Source organism: Giraffa tippelskirchi, chromosome 4, assembly GCF_054371585.1.
Source record: "Giraffa tippelskirchi isolate mGirTip1 chromosome 4, T2T-mGirTip1v1.2.pri, whole genome shotgun sequence".
In the NCBI taxonomy this organism is placed as follows: Eukaryota; Metazoa; Chordata; class Mammalia; order Artiodactyla; family Giraffidae; genus Giraffa; species Giraffa tippelskirchi.
The window spans coordinates 145682746-145703190 of NC_137278.1; the positions used below are offsets into that span (position 1 = coordinate 145682746).

General features: G+C 39.5%; 1 long non-coding RNA gene across 1 annotated transcript in view; it reads left to right on the forward strand.

Moving 5' to 3' along the window:
- Positions 1–13826, forward strand: part of LOC145545406 (uncharacterized) — a 199004-nt gene extending 185178 nt beyond the window's left edge. Inside the window, exons 3-4 of the long non-coding RNA XR_014082053.1 lie at positions 2250–2340; positions 10589–13826. This is a non-coding gene — a long non-coding RNA (uncharacterized LOC145545406). The remainder of the gene's footprint in view (positions 1–2249; positions 2341–10588) is intronic.
- The last annotated feature ends 6619 nt before the right edge of the window (positions 13827–20445 follow it).

Sequence of the window (20445 nt, forward strand, 5' to 3'; positions counted from 1 at the left end):
CGATTCATGGGGTTGCAAAGAGTCGGACACGACTGAGCGACTGAATTGAACTGAACTTGATCACTGCCTCCTGTACAGTGTTTCAGACCTCTGTCCATAGTTCTTCAGGCACTCTGTCTGTCAGATATAATCCCTTGAATCTATTTCTCACTTCCACTGTGTAATCATAAAGGATTTGATTTAGGTCGTACCTGAATGATCTAGTGGTTTCCTCTACTTCTTCGATTTAAGTCTGAATTTGGCAATAAGGAGTTCATGATCTGAACCACAGTCAGCTCTTGGTCTTGTTTTTGCTGACTATATAGAGCTTTTCCATCTTCAACTGAAAAGACTATAATCAGTCTGATCAGTATTGACAGTCTGGTGATGTTCATGTGTGGAGTCATCTCTTGTGTTGTTGGAAGAGGGTGTTTGCTATGACCAGTGAGTTCTCTTGGAAAAATTCTTGTTAGCCTTTGCCCTGCTTCATTTTGTACTCCAAGGCCAAACTTTCCTGTTACTCCAGGTATCTCTTGACTTCCTACATTTGCATTCCAGTCCCCTATGATGAAAAGGACATCTTTTTTGGGTATTAGTTTTAGGAGGTCTCATAGGTCATCATAGAACCACTCAACTTCAGCTTCTTTGACTTTAGTGGTAGGGTACAGACTTGGATTACTGTGGTATTGAATGGTTTGCCTTGGAAACGAACAGAGACCATTCTGTAGTTTTTGACATTGCATCCAGGTACTGCATTTCGGACTCTTCTGTTGACTGTGAAGGCTACTCCATTTCTTCTAAGGGATTCTTGCCCACAGTAGTAGATATAATGGTCATCTGAATTAAATTCGCCCATTCCGGTCCATTTTAGTTCACTGGTTACTAAATGTCAGTGTCATCTTATCATCTCCTGTTAGACCACTTCCAATTTACCTTGATTCATGGACCTAACATTCCAGCTTCCCATGCAATATTGCTCTTTACAGCATCGGACTTTACTTCCATCACCAGTCACATCCACAGCTGGGCATTTTTCTCTCTTTGGCTCTGCCTCTTCATTCTTTCTGGAGTTATTGCTCCATTCTTCTCCATTAGCATATTGGGCACCTACCAACACGGGAAGTTCGTCTTTCAGTGTCATATCTTTTTGCCTTTTCATACTGTTCATGGGGTTCTCAAGGCAAGAACACTGAAGTGGTTTGTCATTCCCTTCTCCATTAGACCACATTTTGTTAGAACTCTCCACTATGACCCGTCCGTTTTGGGGGCCCTACATGGCATGGCTCATAGTTTCATTGAGTTAGACAAGGCTATGATTCATGTGATCATGATTCATGGTTAGTTTTCTGTGATTGTGATTTTCATTCTGTCCGCCCTCTGATGGATAAGGATAAGAGGTCTATGGAAGCTTCCTAAAGACTTTAATAATGGTGGACTACTATAGTGGGGGGGTTTTTTGGCAGCAAAGAGCCCTCAGAAACATAGTAGAATTTTGATCTATTTGTTTCCATTCAGTCCCATGTATCAGGAATCACATCCCAAACTAATTCCTAAAGGTCATATGACTTAAATATATGACTGTTTCCTCTCCCCAAGCCCCTGTTTTATACCTTAATAGTATCTGCTTTGGACACATTCAAAAGAATAGGCTTGGGTGGGACTTCAATAGCTCTATGCTGATTTTTGCCATGGGACTGAATCACTTTACCTTAGGATTCTTAACAGTCTTCTGTTTCTCAAAGGTTTTATTTTTCAGCTTTCTACTTCTTAGATTCTAGCTTTTTCATCCTTGTGATTTCCAACCGTGATTTAAATCAGCCTATTTTTGTGTAATGTTGTTTTTTGTTTGTTTTGCTGTATTTTGCTAAAAGCAAGAAGAAAAGGTGCCACATGTTTATAGTCTTTCCAACCACTTTTCCTAAAGACACGGGCTCAATAAGCATTTAGTCTGTCTGAGTTATGACAAGTGGAAATTTTACCAAATATTTTGCCCGTTATAGTATTGATTTCCACTTTTTCCAATCTGCAATATCTTTCCTCACTGCCTGCACTTGACCTCCAAACCAGTGTAATTTGGTTTTTGTTGCAATGTACTCTGTGTTAAGGGGCAACTTTCTGTATTAACTAGGTAGGCTAGCACCACCTACTGCACCACGTAAACCCTAAGCTGAGAGTTACACCTACCAAATCTAGTGAGTGCCCTGATTGGTGGGCAGTTTTCCTTTACACAGTAATTCACTCATTAGATTTCTCCCATCTTATGCCTCTAGAGCATTGATGTCCTCTGCTCCAGCTGATGGATGGAAAATGAGATCATGAAACCTAGAAGTTACACATGTCACTTCAGCTCACATTCCATTGGTAAGTAGTAGTCTCAGAATCTCTGGGTGAGTAACAGCCCCCCACTCTGGAAGAGGAAGCACAAATTGTGGAGAACTGGCTTTCTCTACCACTGTTTGCAGTCAGTACTACACAACCCTTTGGTTAAACATAGACACTTAATTGCACAAAGCTGGAATAGCTTGTCTGCTTTTTCTCCCAACATTGGTCAAATTAACATTTGTTTTCCATATAGTAAAGTCAAATATCTAATGTAAAAATATGCATTTTATTGAGTGTAAGGCTTTGCTTCTGTTAAACTTCATTATGGTAGAAGCATCTTTATTAAGATAGTCATAGTTTAAAGAACATATTTTGAGTAAAACTTTGTGACAGAAGGTAGAAATAATGCATTTGTTGTTTCAAGGTGGTTTGTAGGATTCACTCTTTCTTGTTCAAAATAATTTGTTCTCTCTGCTCTCAAGACTTCCCTCACTCTTAACATTTCTCAGAGAGGCAGTGAAATAGTATGCAGGCATGTTATGGATTGCACTGGGTTCACAAAAATATATGTTGAAGTCCTAACCCCCATTACCTCAGAATGTGACCTTATTAGGAAATAGGGTCATTTCAGGCCAGGGAAAGGTAAAAATTTTTAATCAGATAAGAGTTTGAAATTTTAATATTACTCTGACTGGAGAGAGAGAGAGAGAGAGAGAGTGTGTGTGTGTGTGTGTGTGTCTGCGTGTGTGTGTGTGTTTGTGCATGGGTGTGTTGAAAATGAAACTCACGGTTTATTATCTGAGAATGAGCAAGATTTCATCCAGGAGTGGGGAAGAACAGGTTGAAAGAATATTTTAGACAACAAAGTTGCAATCAGCTTGTATCCCACTGAGTTAAGTCCTTTCAATAAACTGTTTATAAGTTAGGCATGTTTCTTTGACTCACTAGAAGTAGCTACAAGTGTGAGCTAATAAAACAATATAAAAAGTTTTTTCTATTAATAAAAACTAATAAAATTAAACATGGCAATTAGTTTTCCAATTGTCTATGCATTGAAAGATGTAGTTATATGAATAAATAAATATTAATCCATCTCTGATATTAGCCTGCCACCTTATTTTACTTACGTAAAGAGAAGGAAACGCCCTCCTCCCTATAACTTAGATGCTCTGTTTCTTTCTGGCTTCTTTGGGCTGAAAAATTTGGTTGAAACAAGTCTCTGCTGTCAGTTTCCCTTTAGTTTCTGGGCACAGTCACCTGTTTAACACATAGTCCATGCTCTTTTATTCCTTCCCCAACGCTTCATCTCATGAAGAAGGCAGGAACAGCAAGATCATGCCCAGATGTAGCCCTGTGGGGTTCAGTCTCCTAGAATGGGAATTAGGACAATAGTGACAGCAAGAGAACAAATTGGAATAGGTTCTGAGTGCTTATGCAAACAAACAAACCACAAACACAGTTTTAAAAGGAGGAAGAACAGCTCTAGTTCATGAAGGCAATGGCATCCCACTCCAGTACTCTTTTGCCTTGAAAATCCCATGGACGGAGGAGCCTGGCAGGCTTCAGTCCATGGGGTCACTGAGTCGGACACTACTGAGCGACTTCACTTTCACTTTTCACTTTCATGCTTTGGAGAAGGAAATGGCAACCCACTCCAGTGTTCTTGCCTGGAGAATCCCAGGGACAGGGGAGCCTGGTGGGCTGCCGTCTATGGGGTCGCACAGAGTCGGACACGACTTAGCAACAGCAGCAGCAGTTCATGAATGTAGAATAATAGAATGGAGAAGGTCAAAATGGAAGCCAGCAGTTTATGGGTCTTGGTTTTGCCCTAAATATTTTTGTACCACAAGAAAACCTTCAAATTAAGTGATGAGATGTCATTTTATTCACAAGGTATAAGATTAAAAAACTAAATCTTTTTTGATTAATAATAATATATTTACTGAATATCCACTATCACTGCAGATGGTGACTGCAGCCATGAAATTAAAAGATGCTTACTCCTTGGAAGAAAAGCTATGACCAACCTATACAGCATATTGAAAACGAGACATTACTTTGCCGACAAAGGTCTGTCTAGTCAAAGCTGTGGTTTTTCCAGTAGTCATACATGGATGTGAGAGTTGGACCATGAAAAAAACTGAGCACCAAAGAACTGATGCTTTTGAACTGTGGTGTTGGAGAAGACTCTGGAGAATCCCTTGGACTGCAGGAAGATCAAACCAGTCAATCTTAAAGGAAATCAGGCCTGAATATTCATTGGAAGGACTGATGCTGAAGCTGAATCTCCAATACTTTGGCCACCTGATGTAAAGAATGACTCATTGGAAAAGACCCTGATCCTGGGAAAGATTGAAAGCAGGAGGAGAGGGGGACTTCAGAAGATGAGATGGTTGGATGGCATCACTCACTTGATGGACATGAGTTTGAGCATGCTCCAGGAGTTGGTGATGGACAGGGAAGCCTGGCGTGCTGCAGTCCAGGGGGTTGTAAAGAGTTGGACACAACTGAGCGACTGAACTGATACTGATACTATGTGCCAAGTACTGTTCAAGGCACTATGTTTACTCTTACTCATTTTATCTATATGACAAATTCTGCTAGGCAAAGACTCTCCTTATATACACTTTATAAAAGAAATTGAGAGGGCAAGCAAATTGTTCCAAGTCACAGTGCAGAGAGGTGATGGAGTCTCGATCTGACTTCAGGTAGTCTGGGTTCCAAGCGGTGGGATGAGCCTCTGCTGCTTGTTGAGCCCCCACACAGTGGCAACCTTGGAGCCTGGCGTTTTACCTTGATCTAAGCCTCACAACAATCTTCAAGGTAGCATTCTCAAGGTACAAATGAAGGTGCAAAGGCTCAGAGGTTAAGAAACTTGCTAAAGTCTATATTTATAATCTGATCTTCCAAACACTCTTACTTAACCTTGGGGTGACCTTGTAATGTATCGTCTAAAGTCAGTAGAGGACCGTTGTTAACAATTACCCTGGCACTGAAGACATAAACCAGAACTCATGCGGGCACACTGCCACGTGTGATCACCCTCCACTCTTCTGAACCTGGCTAACTGGTGATATTCTACATCAGATCTCTAAAGAGTGCTTCATTGTGACAAAAAAAGTGTTTCCTTAGGATTTGTGAGCCCCTACTGCCCTTCTTCTTCCCTCTCCGTACATGTTTATTTCCCCTTTGGAAGCCCTGTTTCACCAACTTCCTCTTCTTTATTTCAAGTCTTTTTTTTTTTTTTTTTTAAAGACCACAATTAGATCTTATAAATGTATTTTCTTCAAGTTTGAAATGATGGTTTATTGGAGCCCTGGAGAAAATAACAACCTTTCAACTAACAGAACAGAGCTGAACGAAATGGGAGGAAAGAACAGCGAGGACTAATAATTTAAAGAGAAATTTATAGGTCTGCTGCTCTCATGACTAAGAAATAATTTGCTGTCTGCAGCTTCAGGGGCAAAGAAATAGTGCTCAAACCCAGCTGTGCATGGGAATCTCCTCCGGCATTAATAACAATATGGATGCCCAAGTCCCATCCCAGACGCACTGAATCGGAGCTTTAGAGGAGTGAACATGTCAGTGTCTCACCAGTGAATCTGATTCTCGGCTGGGGGAGCAAATCATTAAACCCCCTGACCCTAGTAGAAACGTGGAAGTGCGTTTTCACCTTCATCTTGCGCTGATGTAGTTACCAAGAAATTCATCGTGGGTTTCCGTCAACATATTTTAGACAGAACTTCTTCTGGTGGCTTTTCTAATCTAAAATATTCAGACTTCACCTTTCAGACCTGTTTAAAGCTTTTGCAGTTTTCCATGGTTCCTTTATCTTATTCTTTATCACCCCTTCATTCTCTGCATCCTCTAATACATATGTACACACATACATATATATATATACATGTATATGCATGTGTATACCTACATATAGATAATCCAGGTAAATACATTCACATATAGATTGATAATTCAGATAAGCACATATATATCCTTCCTTTGTCATGAAGGTCAAGCTGTGTTGACTATTGTCAGTATTAGGAAAGACTTCTTGTAGTTGTCTTTATCAGATGACTATCTGGTAAAGTGATTCTGAAGAAATCCCATGCATTAATTTTTTAAATCATGGAACTACTCTGTTTTGCTTCCCACTGACTTCTCCCAAATATACCATTATGAAAATTTTAAAACATATAGCAAAGTTGAAAGGATTTTAAAGTGAACATCCATGTACCCACCACCTAGGTTCTACCATAAACATTGCACTCTGCTTCTACTATCACATATCTCTATCTTTTATTCCTCCCATGGATCTACTATCTTATTTTTGAAGCATTTTGTAGTATATTCATACATTGATTTTAATAACTGTTACTGATGTTACTAATGTTGACAATGACAAAATACTTCAACTTTGTATTGTCATTCAGTCAAGCACGTTTTTATTCCAAGTGACTCCATGGGAAAAGATAGCACAGGTCAGACTCTGTTCTGATGAAATAAAACAATATTATCTTTTGCTGGTAAGGACATGTAAGGATTGGGATGAAGTATCCATGTATTCCAATGTGTATTTTAACATTTAATTATTTTTGCTGGGAGTTGCTTTAGGCACGTAATCTGTGGATTTTATTTATTTTTTCCTCCCAGTTACGTTGCCCTCCGAGATAAAAAATCCTCCCCCACACCCGCCGGTGAGAGGGTTTCCTGGTGCTTGGAAATTCCTCCTCTTTTACGACTCCCTCCCCGGGACGGGTCTCCGTCCCTAACTCTTTTGTCTCTCTTTTTATCTTTTATAATTTCTCCTACCTCTTTTGAAGATAATGCGCAGTTTTTGTGGAAGCCTGACGTCCTCTGCCAGCCTTCAGAAGTAGTTTTGTGAAGTTTGGTCAGCGTTCAGATGTTCTTTCGATAAATTTGTGGAGGAGAGAGTGGTCTCCCCGTCCTATTCCTCCGCCATCTTCTAACATTTAATTATTGTTGTAACACAACTTGAAAATATCAGTTTTTTAACCAAAATGTTAATAAGCGATTGCTACTTACCCAGTATTATTCAGGATAAAGCACCACTTTAAAGTATGGCTGTTAAATATCAACAGGTATCTGATTTTTGTCATTGCTTTCTTAAATGTTAAAAATATAAGTAACAGGAGGTTTTCATAAAATAAAGACTTTCATATCAGTTTTATTTAGGACACAATACAGTGCTTCTCTTCTCCTCCAAATATTTCCCACACCTGCCTGAAATCCCATTGTCATGTTTCATGGCTTTTGGGAAGATCCTCTAAAAATGCAGAGAATCTTCATGGTCATTCCCTACTTTCCTCAGTCCTCTGGGAAAGAGATGGAGACCAATAGATGCCACACATCCTCAATAGGTAGAGGTTAGAATCAGTGTTGCTGCCTGGTATTTTGGTGTCTCAGAAATACTTCAGTTCACCCAGGTGCCCACAAAACGCCTGGACCTCAATCAAGGCTGCTCCACACAACACCATCCCTGAATTCCACCTCCAAGGATCAAGTAGCTCCTAATGTTTCAGATAAAGTTCCTGTGGGCCCAGAAACTTAAAGGGCTAAACACATAGGTGATGAACCCTACTGTTGGAAAGGGAACTGGACCATGAAAAACAGGGCTAGCGCCTCTTGGGCTTCCCACGTGGCTCAGTGGTAAAGAATCTACCTGCCAATGCAGGAGACGCAGGTTTGATCCCTGAGTTGAGAAGATCCCTTGGAGAATGAAATGGCAACCTACTCTAGTATTCTTGCCTGGGAAAGCCCACTGACAGAGGAGCCTGGTAGGCTATATAGCCCATAGGGTCACAGAATCAGATATGACTTAGGGACTAAACAATAAAACCATGTTGAGTGTTCCCTGGTCTGTATTCTCAGAAATCTGTTCCAATTTTTAAAACTGAGTCCAGTCCTGTAACATTATTCCTGTTCTGTGTGTTATCTCAAAGATGTAAGGCAGCAGCTTCTTGTTTGAGTTCCCACAGACCCTTGGATGAGATTTGTCTAGGATTCAAACCTTTAACTCATGTAAAGTTGTCACATGCACCCTCACTTCTTCTAGTAACTTTGTTATACTTCTGTTTTTTAAATTAATTTTATTAATGACTGTACTTGTTTTGCTTTTTTATTACTTTGGTAGATTGATTGGTTTTCTGACAGGATATGCCGGGGTAGCAAATCACCATTTTATTTTTAGAGCAACACTTAATGTTGCTCTAAATGAGATTAATGTTCACATTTCAAGACATACATTTAGTGGGAAAAGCAAGTGGACGTGATAAGGTGAATAAAGAAGGGACAGAGGGGACAGAGATTGAGATGTGTGAAAGGCATTTTATAATCTATGAAAATAAATTTTTTTTTAAAGTCTACATTTGGATATATCTTGGACTTTGAAATTATCATAGACATGTTTATTCTATATTCTCAAATCTGCGTGGAAAAGCTAGGAACAAAATATTGAGTCTTTCTTCTTCAGACTGCCAGAGGTTCTCATTACATCTTCTGAATCTACAGGTGGACTTCTCTCTCTATTCCTTGTTGTGTGTGTGTGTGCTGTTTGCTCAGCCATGTCTGGCTCTTTGGGACTCCATGGACCATAGCCTGCCACACTCCTCTGTCCATGGCATTTTCCAGGCAAGAATACTGGAGTGGGTTGTCATTCCTTACTCCAGGGGATCTTCCCGACCCAGGGATTGAACCCATGTCTCTTACATCTCCTGCATTAGCAGGCGGACTTTTTACCACTGCACCACTTGGGAAGCCCCGTTTCTTCTTATGAATGTGGCCAAATAATAAATACCCTCTTAACTGACCTTGGCTCCTCTCCAACTTTAAAAGAGCTCTTCAGCTTCAACCAGTGGTCTCTTCTCATCTTTCCATCCCTCTTGTTCTTCTCTTTTTCTTTTTTTCTCTCTCTTATCACTTCTATTTCAGGTCAAGCTGCTTGCATGGATTTGCTTTAGAATCTAGTATTAGAGTTCTCTGGAGAAACAGGACCAGTAAGATATATAGCTGTGTACATAGCTTTAGATCTGGAAAGATTTATTATAGAGAATCGGCTCATACAGTTATGGAAGCTGAGAAGTCCTACAATGTGCTGTCTGCAAGGTGGAGGCCCAGAGAAGCCAGTGGTATAATTCCAGTCTGAGTCTGAATGCCTGAGAGCCAGGGGATGGTATAATATAAACCCCAGTCCAAGGGCAGGAGAAGATCAAAGTCCCAGTTCAAGAAGACAGACAGGAAGCAAAGGGGATAATTCCTTCTTCCTCTGCCTTTTTTTTTTCCCATTCAGGTCCTCAAGGAATGGTGCTCACTCACTTTGGAGAGGGCGATCTACTTTACTGAGCGCCTTGATTCAAATGTTATTCTCATTAGAAACATTCTTACATACACACCCAGTAATAATTTTTAATCAGGAAACCTACTGGCCCAGTCAGGTTGACACATAAAATTAACCATTGCATGTCATTAGAATGAGTTGAAAGGAACACTTGGAGTATGAGGGCTTTCAGGGAGCAAAACATGAAGATAGAGGCACACGCTCCACTGCTAAAGTAGCCCTTGGTCCCAGTCTCTGCCACTAGGTGTCGCTAAGTAATCTAAGTAAATACCCAATTTATGACTCCAACAAATGTGCCGACATTGAGCTGAATGAGGCAGAAATAAAAATTAAGGTGATGTGGTCTAAATAAAATCTTGTGTATTACTTACAACAGCTATTTAAAAACAGCACAGTGTGTCTCTGGACTATAAATTGGAAAAGCCATGAATTAACAAATATGAAGGAGCTTAGTCTTTATTGGGGAAAATGAATAAATCCTGTGTATTCTATGTGTCTTTCCTTTTTCCTCTGGTGGTAAATTGGTCACCCTGCTGCCTGCATTTTCGTGAGCATAACTAGATTTTATGTGGTCTAAACTTATTGCTGGGCTGTTAGCATCTGCAGAGGTGACTTTACTCCCCCTGATCCTTTATCGCCTCATACGCTCATATATTTTATTGTTAAACTTTTTAAAAGACTCTTTTTGAGGGTGCAGATCTGAACTACCTAAAAAGCAAGCTCAGTAAACATAATTCCTAACCTTATGAACATCTCTGGGTGAATTCTTATTCACCTTTTAAGACCCCAATCAGATGTTTTCCTGTCTATCAGACCTGATCCTCAGGCAGCTCTTCCTCTTTCTTCTCTCCCATAGCACAACTCTGTATCTTCCACAAGGCATTTTTCAACTTACCTGGCAATTAATTTTTCATGTATCTGTCTTCTCCACAGACTGTGAGCTCCCTAAGGAGAGGAAACAGTTTATGGAAGCCACCTCTCCACAAAACTCAATGCTGTTGCCACTGCTGCCACTTTGCTTCTGGCTCATCTGCTGACTTAGAGGCATAACAAGTGAGTAAGCAATTACCAGTGCCCTTCAGCTCTTCACTAGAACCTTCTCTCATGTCATTTTAGCAGGAGGTAAACTGAGTGTGTGTATTCCATGTTTTATAATACTGTGTGCTGAGGAAGAACAATTAAGGCCTCACTAAATTGATGTGGAAAGAGGTTTTTGTTTTGTTTGAATGGTGTCTTTAAATATTTGTAAAGGGAGTTGCTTATTATTCACCCATTGCCAACCCATTTAAAAACAGTTACACAGTAGAGAAGAGGGGATTATATTAATAAAAGTTGCTAAATCAATGTTTAACTTAGGGGGAAGTTTTTAAGCAAATTGCTTCACTTTTCCTTCATAGGAGAAACAACTTGAGATTAGGAAACATCTTTTCTTAAAGAGATTAATGGACTTTCAAATTCAAACAAATATATCAAAATGTTGCCAGTAGTTACATCTAAATTTTCTACATATTCTTAGTTTTATAAAATAAGTGTAAATTAGTTTAAGAACTTTATGATGAAATTCAGTACTCATTTACTTAATGGTTCATGTGTGCCTGGTACTATGTTGAAAAGGGGAGAAGATCGATTGCATGGCTACTGTTTCCCCCTCCAGAAGCTCATGGTAGGTAGGGCCATGTAAACAGTGAATCTGAATACAATTTGTTAACAGCCAGAAATCAAGAGATTTAATTAATCCCACACAGGAGGATGAGACTGTCAGGGAGGTTTCACCAAGAGGCATGACATTTGAACTGGAATTTTACCATCTGTAAAATCAAGAAGCTTTACAGTTTCTACTTCATGACTTAGCTAAATTGAATCACTAAGAGATTTCAGCAGTACTTACATTTTTTAAAGCCTAGATTTGTAATTTTATTAACTGATTGGATGTATCTTTTAATCTACTTTAATGATAACGTTATTAGAGTAAATCAAAATGACTCTTTTCTATTATTATACTGACATTGCCCTAACCTGTTGGGTTTCAAGTTTGGACATGCCTCCAAATCATCAGCAAGATTGGTAAAAAAAATGCAGATTCCTTGTCAAAATTGCTGAATCCCAACCTCCTGATACAGGGAGGCAATGTACTTTCAACAAGGTTTCCATGCGATTCTGATTTAAGTATCATTATTTTAGCATTTGATAAGTCAGAGGTAAAACCGGGCATTTCAGGGCATGCTATGGTTACTAAAAAATATCTTCTGAGCTATTAACGAATGTTCTTCTTGAGGGGAGATAAGAAAATTTAACAATTTATTAGGCATTCTGCTCTTTGTTTCAAGGCTACGTATAGAATATTTTCTTTCCAAATATTGAAATACCACCAAGACTCCCATTTTAGAGGTGAGAAAACTTCCAGGTTTAGAGAGCTTAAGAAATCTGGTCAGGGTCAGACATCTAGTAAGTGTGAAACTGGTAATAATACATTTGCTGACCCCTGCTTCTTGCCCCCTTCAGTTTATCCCGTTTATCTCAGCCTCAGAGACATCAATTTTCAAAGCACATTTTCTACAAGATAACTAAGTCCTTTCCATTAAAAAGAAGAGACTAGGGTGATTTTCTTGTTCCTGTGTTCTAACCTGACTGCTGACAACTCAATTTCCAGGAAAGAAAAGGGCCAGCTTCTGTAACTGTCTCATTCACCTCCATCCAGCCCTCAGGCTGGCATTCTTGAATCAAAAAGCAAATGTGGACAAATCTAAATCAGTTGTGTGCAGATGTTGTGGGCAAATCTAAACCTTAGCACGTACTATGCCTTGTACTCAATGTTACTGAATTCCCTTGAGCAAGCATTTAAGCAGTGGGATATCCTTGCAAGTAACCCATTTGCTGATGTGGTGCACCACTTACATTTACATAAACCACTCCTTTTGCAAATGGACAATTGGTATTTAGCCAAATGCAAAGAGAAAAAGTTCTGATACTTATGCCTGAGGACAATCTTGGGTGTAACCAAGATGAAGCTTTGGTGCACTAATTCTTGCTGATATCTGGAGAGTTAGGAGACACCAGGGCCTGAGATCCGGCAGCCTAGTTGAACCATGAGATGACCCCAAGAACTCGAGGTGCAGAGTTTCTGATGCTTAAGTGACAAGGATGCTGAAGCTTTATCAGAGATGGGTTGCACTTTGTTTTATTTTATTTATTTTTATTTGTATTGGCAACTGTAGCCTCTGAGGACCCTGAAGTACATGAAAGCAGAATTTTTACTGTTATCCCTTGAATAATGAGAACCCTGAGTTCAAAAGCTGCTACTCTTAAAAACACCCACATTAACAGGGCTTCCCTGGTCACTCTGCTGGTAAAGAATCTGCCTGCAGTGCAGGAGACTCTGGTTCAATTCCTGGGTTGTGAAGATCCCCTGGAGAAGGGAATGGCTACCCCACTCCAGAATTCTGGCCTGGAGAATTCCTACAGACCATGGGGTTGCAGAGTCGGGTATGACTGAATGACTTTCACTTTTAACAGTTATCAAAAACCAACAGGAGTAGTAAATACAATTTTAAGGCTTAGCAACTGAGTTTTCTTGAGATAAAATCATTGTTAGGCAGATTTAAGTTTTTGTGTCTTTTTGAAAAAATAAACATCATTACTCTGTGGACTTATAGTCAAACTTTATTTGCCTTTGCATTTGAAAATGGTCAGCTTTTGCACAGCATAAGTGTGTAACACTTCCAGTAACAATAATTTTAATGTATCTATATTAATAGAGTTCCAGAGCAATGGTCCCTGAATTCTGGGACGAAGATCATGAAGGGAGTCCCAGTGCCTCCTCCAAAGGATATCATGGCAGCCTCTCCGCTGTATTTCTTCCCAGGAATCTTTGTTATTCCTGTCTATAGTATGATTCATCATCTTCCTGAAAAGAATAACCCAAGCTTTAACATTTGTGTTTCAACTTTATGTTTTGAAAGCTGCTATATCAAGTAGCGATTTAGCAGCAGCGGCAGCATATCAAGTAGCCAGAGAGACTGATTGAACTGGCAAGTAAATAGTCTGCTCTCAACATGACATTCTGGTAAGATAAGCCAGCTGATGGAGTAATAGTAGAAATCCCCTTGCACAGGCAGTTCAGGAGCTGGCGGAGGTAGCGGGAATTTTTCTGTGCGGTGTTCCCAACGGCCTGTCCTGTCTGGTCTGTCTCTGTCCCACTGTTCCCTGAAGCTTGGCCTCCATGTTCAGGCCTCTTTCCCGGATGGACTGCCCCGCCCCCCCAGCACATACTGATTTGGAGAATTAACTTCATAATGCCACTGATAGGATCCAAGGAAGTGCTGATCCCTACCTGTTCTTTGGGAGTATCCCGGGAACGAACTTGGGTTACTGACTTTTATAATGGGAACTCAGTAGGGTTGGACTGCGTTGATATACACCTGCACACAAAATGATATTTGACTGGAAGATACAGCTGCAAAGGGAAGCATTTTCCTCCATAGCCATATTCCTATTTTTGCATTTATCCATGAAAGATGGATCTGTTTTTGCATGTGTATGTGTAATAGAGTGGTGTTCCTATTTTATTCAGAGAAATCCCTCGATTTTCTATTTATCTTTAGATCACAGGGGGAGAAAATTTGCCAGTTCTTCTGTGTTCTGGATACACTGGAGAGTGAGTCTTAACTTCCCTTTCCATCTTCTCCTCTGCCCTGTAGGACTAGTCAGTCATTCCCTAGCTGTTCCTTCCTAACCTACACCGTGGTTGGTATGATTTTATTTTGCCAGCACCATGTCGAGATAATAGACTGCACTTCCCAGCTTTCCTTGCAGCCAGAGGTGCCAGTGAGATGGAAGCAGACACTGTGGGTGGAGTTCCCAGGGAACCTCTGATTCAGCTGGGAGGCATGTCCTTTGCTCTGGCCCCTTCCTCTTTCCTGTTGTCTGGATTGTGGATGAAATATCTAGAGCAGCAGTGGCTACCTTGCAACCTCATGGTGACCTTGAAAATAGAAGCTATACACCTAGGATATGAAGTTGAAAATAAATTCTTAGTCCCTGATAACTGTGGGCAGCATTCCCAGTCCTGGTTAACTTATCTCCAAATTGTATTTGAGGGGAATGAAAGTAAATGTGTATCTTTTTAACCCATTGTTACTTGGGATTTTAACCTAATCTGTTGCAAACGATATGCAAGTCACATAATCATGAATAGCTCCATTTGCCTCTTCTCTTCCTCTTCTCCTTCCCATACCTCACACCGCTAAGCCCTTGATTTTTGCCCTCCTTTTAGCTTCTTATCATCAACTGGTAAACCCAGTGCTTGATCTACTTATCACATGAGAACTAGAAGCACAAGGGATGTTTGCCACTATTGAACACAGATATCCAGCACTGGTAAAACCCAGACCTCAATTTGCTTTCAGGTATCCAAGATGACAGTAGGATCTAGTCTCTTAGCTTGAGGCCAATAAACCAATCAGATGATTAATCACTTCCATTTCCATAAGGAAGATTAAGGAAAGAGGGATTGGGAAGAACAGACATTTCCTTTACGGCATTTCTGAGATAGTTGGTGGAAGTTCCTTCTTCTGTGGGATGAGAGGGGAATGTGGGAAACAGAAGAGAAAGTTTCCCTAAAGAAACAAATATTTAGTTTCATCATGTGTGTTTAGATTTCCACATCAGTCTTAGCTTGTCTGTCCTTTCTACTTTTCTGGCTGTTTCAAAAGGAGGGAAGGACTGGAGTGAAGAGATGAGCTACTAGATCCAGGGTCTTTCTGTCCAACTTGTAATTCAGCTTTACCTCTCCTTTACCTGGTGGCCTGAGGATAAATTAGGGGTGTAGGAAGTGGCATGTGTTTACCCGATGAAGGGACACAGAACACATTCTCTCTTCCATGTGCGTCTGCATAGCAGTGAGGGGTAAGAGTGGCACAATGAAGCCATGTAATAAGAGTCTCCTTGCTTTGGGTTTTACACAGTAGGAATCCTAGACCCATTTGTGTAAATCGCAACTAAGGAGCAGGAGGATTCTTTTCTTAGACTGTGATTTTACAGTGAATTAAGTAATTACAGTAATTTCACAGTAAATTAAGGATAGGCAGCCAGGATTTGCGATGGTTGTTTGGAACTCGGGATTCAAGGCACAGCCCTTCCTAGGCTGCGTCTCTCTTCTAAGGAACGTTAAGCTAACAGTGTTTACTAAATGGGCTAAGGTACCCTTTTCACATTTTAGTCTCTTATTCTTCCTGTCCGCTGCCTTGGAAAACATCTGAAGGAAGAGGATCTCATCCTCCACCCCTTTGATTGCACCACAAGTGATCTGAACAGCACCTCATGAGCATCAGTTTTCTTCCTAGCCAGATGAAGACTGTTGTGTATTATTTTCTAAATAAGTCATCAGGGTTGACGATTTTGTCAAGATTATTTATTTTGAAGACAGAATTTAATATTCAGGACACCATGATAATTGGAGTGATAACCTAGTGCTTGAATCTCAAAGCTATGTGTGTGTGTCCCAGGCTTTGCCCCTGTGGCTGATCCCCTTGGAGCCATGAAGCATCACATGGGCTACTTCCTGGCTGTGGGAAATGAATACCTGCCTGTGTGTTTAAGATTCGATTGCCACACTGTGACTCTATTTAAAGCTATCTAGTGTTCATCATTTCCTGTATTTGTTGCCTTATATTTGTATGTCACCTTTTACTGGAAAACATAGGCTTTTCAAAAATACACTCAGGCCTTATCACAAATATGGGTGACACATGTTGTTCCTCTCTTCCTCCGGATAAGGAAAATGAAAGAGTAGAAAGGAATTATGTGACACATGTAGACTCACTAAAGCCTTTGTAAAACTTAAGACTCCATTTGCCTTCAACTTAATTTAGTATAATGTGTTAAATCAGCAATTGATTTTTCTCTCATGCAATTTTTAAATTGAGATCTAATTCACACACTATAAATTCACCCTCTTAAATTATAAAAGGTAATGGTTTTTAATACATTCACAGAATTGTACAACCACAGCCACCTTCTAATTCCAGGACATTTTTATCACCGCAAAAAAAAAGAAACTCTATACACACTAGCAGACAGTCCTCATCGCCTTTATCCCCTGGTCTCCTGGCAACCACTACTCTGTGTCTCTCTGGATTTGCCTGTTCTGGACAGTTCATATAAATTTAATCATACATTATGTGGACTTCTGTGTCTGGTTTCTTTCATTCAGCATAATGTTCCCAAGGTGAATAGTTCATTTCTATTTATGGCTGAATAATATTCCATTGTATGGATTTACCACATTCTGTTTATCCTGTCATTAGTTGATGGGCATTTGGGTTGTTTCCACTTTTCGGCTATTATGAATACTGCTTCTGTGGATACTCACAGAAGTTTTCTGTATACGTAGTTTTCAATTACCTTGATTATACACCTAGGAAGGAATTGTTAAGTGCAATGGTAACCCTATGTTTAACCTTATGAAGAATTCTCAAACTGTTTCACAAGCAGCCTGCACTGTTTTACATTGCCATAGCAGTGTATGGGGTTCATTTCTCTGCATCTTTGTCAACACTTTTTATCATCTATCATTGTGATTTTAGCCATCCAAGTGAGTGGGAAGCTATTGATTTTTAAGCAATAACAAAAGGGGTATGAAGTTAAGAGTCCTTTGGGTCACTTTCTAAACTGCGTGAATGGCTTTTACAGTCCATGGAATGGAATCTCTTTTCTTCACAGACTTCCCTCATTTTAATTACCCTATTCTTTACCTATGACAGAAATTTTGGACTCTGCACTTAATAGGAGAGAAGAAGCTGTTTGAGGCCTCTCCCTCTCTCTCCTTTCCAGAGTCCCCTTCTTAGTGTACATGGAGGCTTTTCCAAGTTTAACTTCCAACTCTACACAGAAACTCTTGTATCTTTATCACCCAGCTCAGTGAGTTTAATATCATCTTCTTCACCTTTTTTAGAATACTCTTTACTTTCCCATTTGATCCATTACTCACATTAATGATGATACTGGATAGACAATAAGATCCTACTGTATAGCACAGAGAACTATATTCAATAACCTGTGATAATCCATAATGGAAAAGAATATGAAAAAGAATATATATGTATAACTAAGTCACTTTGCTGTACAGCAGTAATTAACATGACATTGTAAATCAACTATACTTCTATAAGAAATTTAAAAAAATTTCTAAATGATGATACTAAACACCAAATATACCCATAATACTTATTATACATGGAATCATTTGACCCTTTTAACAACTCTGATGCATGTTGTTTACTGTCCCAGAAATTCTCAAGACGAGGAAATTGACGATGACAAGTACAAGGTCAATGGCTGTGTGGCCATTGATGGTAAAGTAGGACTAATTAAGGAGGGGTGTTCTATCCCCTTTATTTACCCTGGTATTTACTTCTTCTTAGCTTTTCTTAGTTCTGAAAGTATGGAGGACTCTCTCACACTGGAAAATCCTGAAAAGTAATTTCTTCAGCCTCCATCCCTCAAATGCAACCAAAATCCTGGGGGGAATTATAGGAATTAATAGCCTTGGGATGACTTGGCTTTATTTAATTATAATTTTAATTATTCCATTAGGCCATTTATGTCTCTAGAGTCAATTCTTCTTCTCAGATATTTTCTGATAATTAGAAAATAAATTTACAGCTATTTTTCTCATGATTTCAAACAGAGTCCTGTCAGTTGGGTCTATTTCCTTGGTGGCTCACATGGTAAAGAATCTGCCTGCAATGCAGGAGACCCAGGTTCAATCCCTGGGTCAGGAAGATCCCCTGGAGGAGGGCATGGCAACCCACTCTAGTATTCTTGCCTAGAGAATCCCACGGACAGAGGAGCTTGGTGGGCTACAGTCCATAGAGTCACAAAAAGTCAGACACCACTGAAGCGACTTAGTGTGTAAGTTTAGGGTAACTTCTTAATTTGGCAGATAGGAATAATCGAGGCTGACTCCATACACACAGCCTGCAATCACAATTTTTCTTACCAATGAAACAGAATCCAGCCTTGCTGCTTCATACCAGGTAAAGGATGGCTGTCACTGCAACAAAATTTTCTCCCACCACACATTCTATACTTTTGCTGGTTTGTAAACTGCGTTATCAGATTAGATGGCAACAATGCTAGAGCATCCTCCACATTTTTGATGCCATGCTGCCATTAAATGGGAAAAGAGAATGCAAATCTTGACATTCCATGAGAAATAGAAATAAAAGGGCCTCTATTTTTAAGACTCTATTTAAATTGAAATAGTATCTCTCTCAGTATTGAGCTTTGAGTCATGTATTTTCTCATAGCTTCAAACTCCAAAATCAAAAACTCAGGGCCTTAGATACTTTTTAAAAGCTATTCCAACCCTCTAACCCTCTTAAGAGCAAAAACGAAGGGCTGAATACCTGGAAAAGGTAGGCATTATCTTTTTGTATTAGCCTTGACTATGCAGGGGCAATTAAGTCCTGCTTTTCCTTCTTATCTTTTGATCCTGTCTCTCTGAAAACTAGAAGTCAGGCGTCTTTTCAGTGGATAGGACATGTGGTGTTTTAGTCACTAAGTCGTGTCCGACTCTTGAGACCCCATGGACTGACTGTAGCCTGCCAGGCTTCTCTGTCCATGGGATTTTCCAGGCAAGAATACTGGAGTGGATTGCCATTTCTTTATCCACAGGATCTTCCAACCCAGGGATCAAATCCTGATCTCCTCAATTGCAGGCAGATTCTTTACCAACTGAGCTATAAGGGAAGCTGGATAGGATATGATGAAGGTGAAATATTTTTTACATTTCTTCTCTGGAAGAGGAGTGTGTGTGTGTGTGTACATGTGTCTGTTTGAAAATCTTTAGAAAAAGGCTAAAGAACAACTAGAGAATAATGGCAAATTAGTTTTAATTAATGTACAGTAATAAAGCCAAACTCTGAGAACTGTTCTTCTGGATGTTGTTGTAAATAACACTCATTTCATTACATAGGCAAACATGAGCTCAAAATAATTGAGCTTTTAAATTGAGCTTTTAAAACATTGAAATTTTTTAAGAGGCCATATAACTCTGAGTTTTACTTAAGTTTATTCCGTTTCTTTTAAAAATGCTCCCTTTTAACTGTAGTTAATAAGATTCAGGGGGAAATGTGTTTCTGAGTTGCAAGGATCTCTTACTGGACCTTTTTTTTTTGATGCTCATTCTCTGACACACATTGTATGTGACTGATATTTGAATGATTCTTATAACTGGCACAGCTTTTAATTAAAGTGGACATAAATTCTTTTCCATTTAAAAAGTCTTAAATAAGCATACATGACAATGGTTGAGACTTTTAGCGGGCTATTCAACGTTGAATAGAACCTTGTTTTATGTGGTTAAAATACACAGGAATACTTTGCCTGTTGTGGCCTACATGCTTCCCGGTGCCTCTCCACTTGAGCCTTGAACTTACACTGGAACTCTCTGTTTCACCTGAGCTCTCTATTTCTAGCTCTTCTAGTTTCCATCTTCTCAGTGCTGCAGTAATCTCTGAGGGAGATAAATTCAATGGAAATAAAGTTGGAAAACCTGAATTGACTCTAAGCTTACTTAATGACTCTGGGTAAATTATTTGACTTCTTTGAGGTGATTTATTCACTTATAAAATTGAGGAAATACTTAATATATGTTACTATTAGGCCTTTAACCTAACATCATGTATAAATCTTCCCTATCATAATTCATTTAGAATCAATGGTGGTTTGAAAAATTAGATATGCCAGTCATTTCCTTCTGGTCATTCTCCTCATGCCACATCTCCACA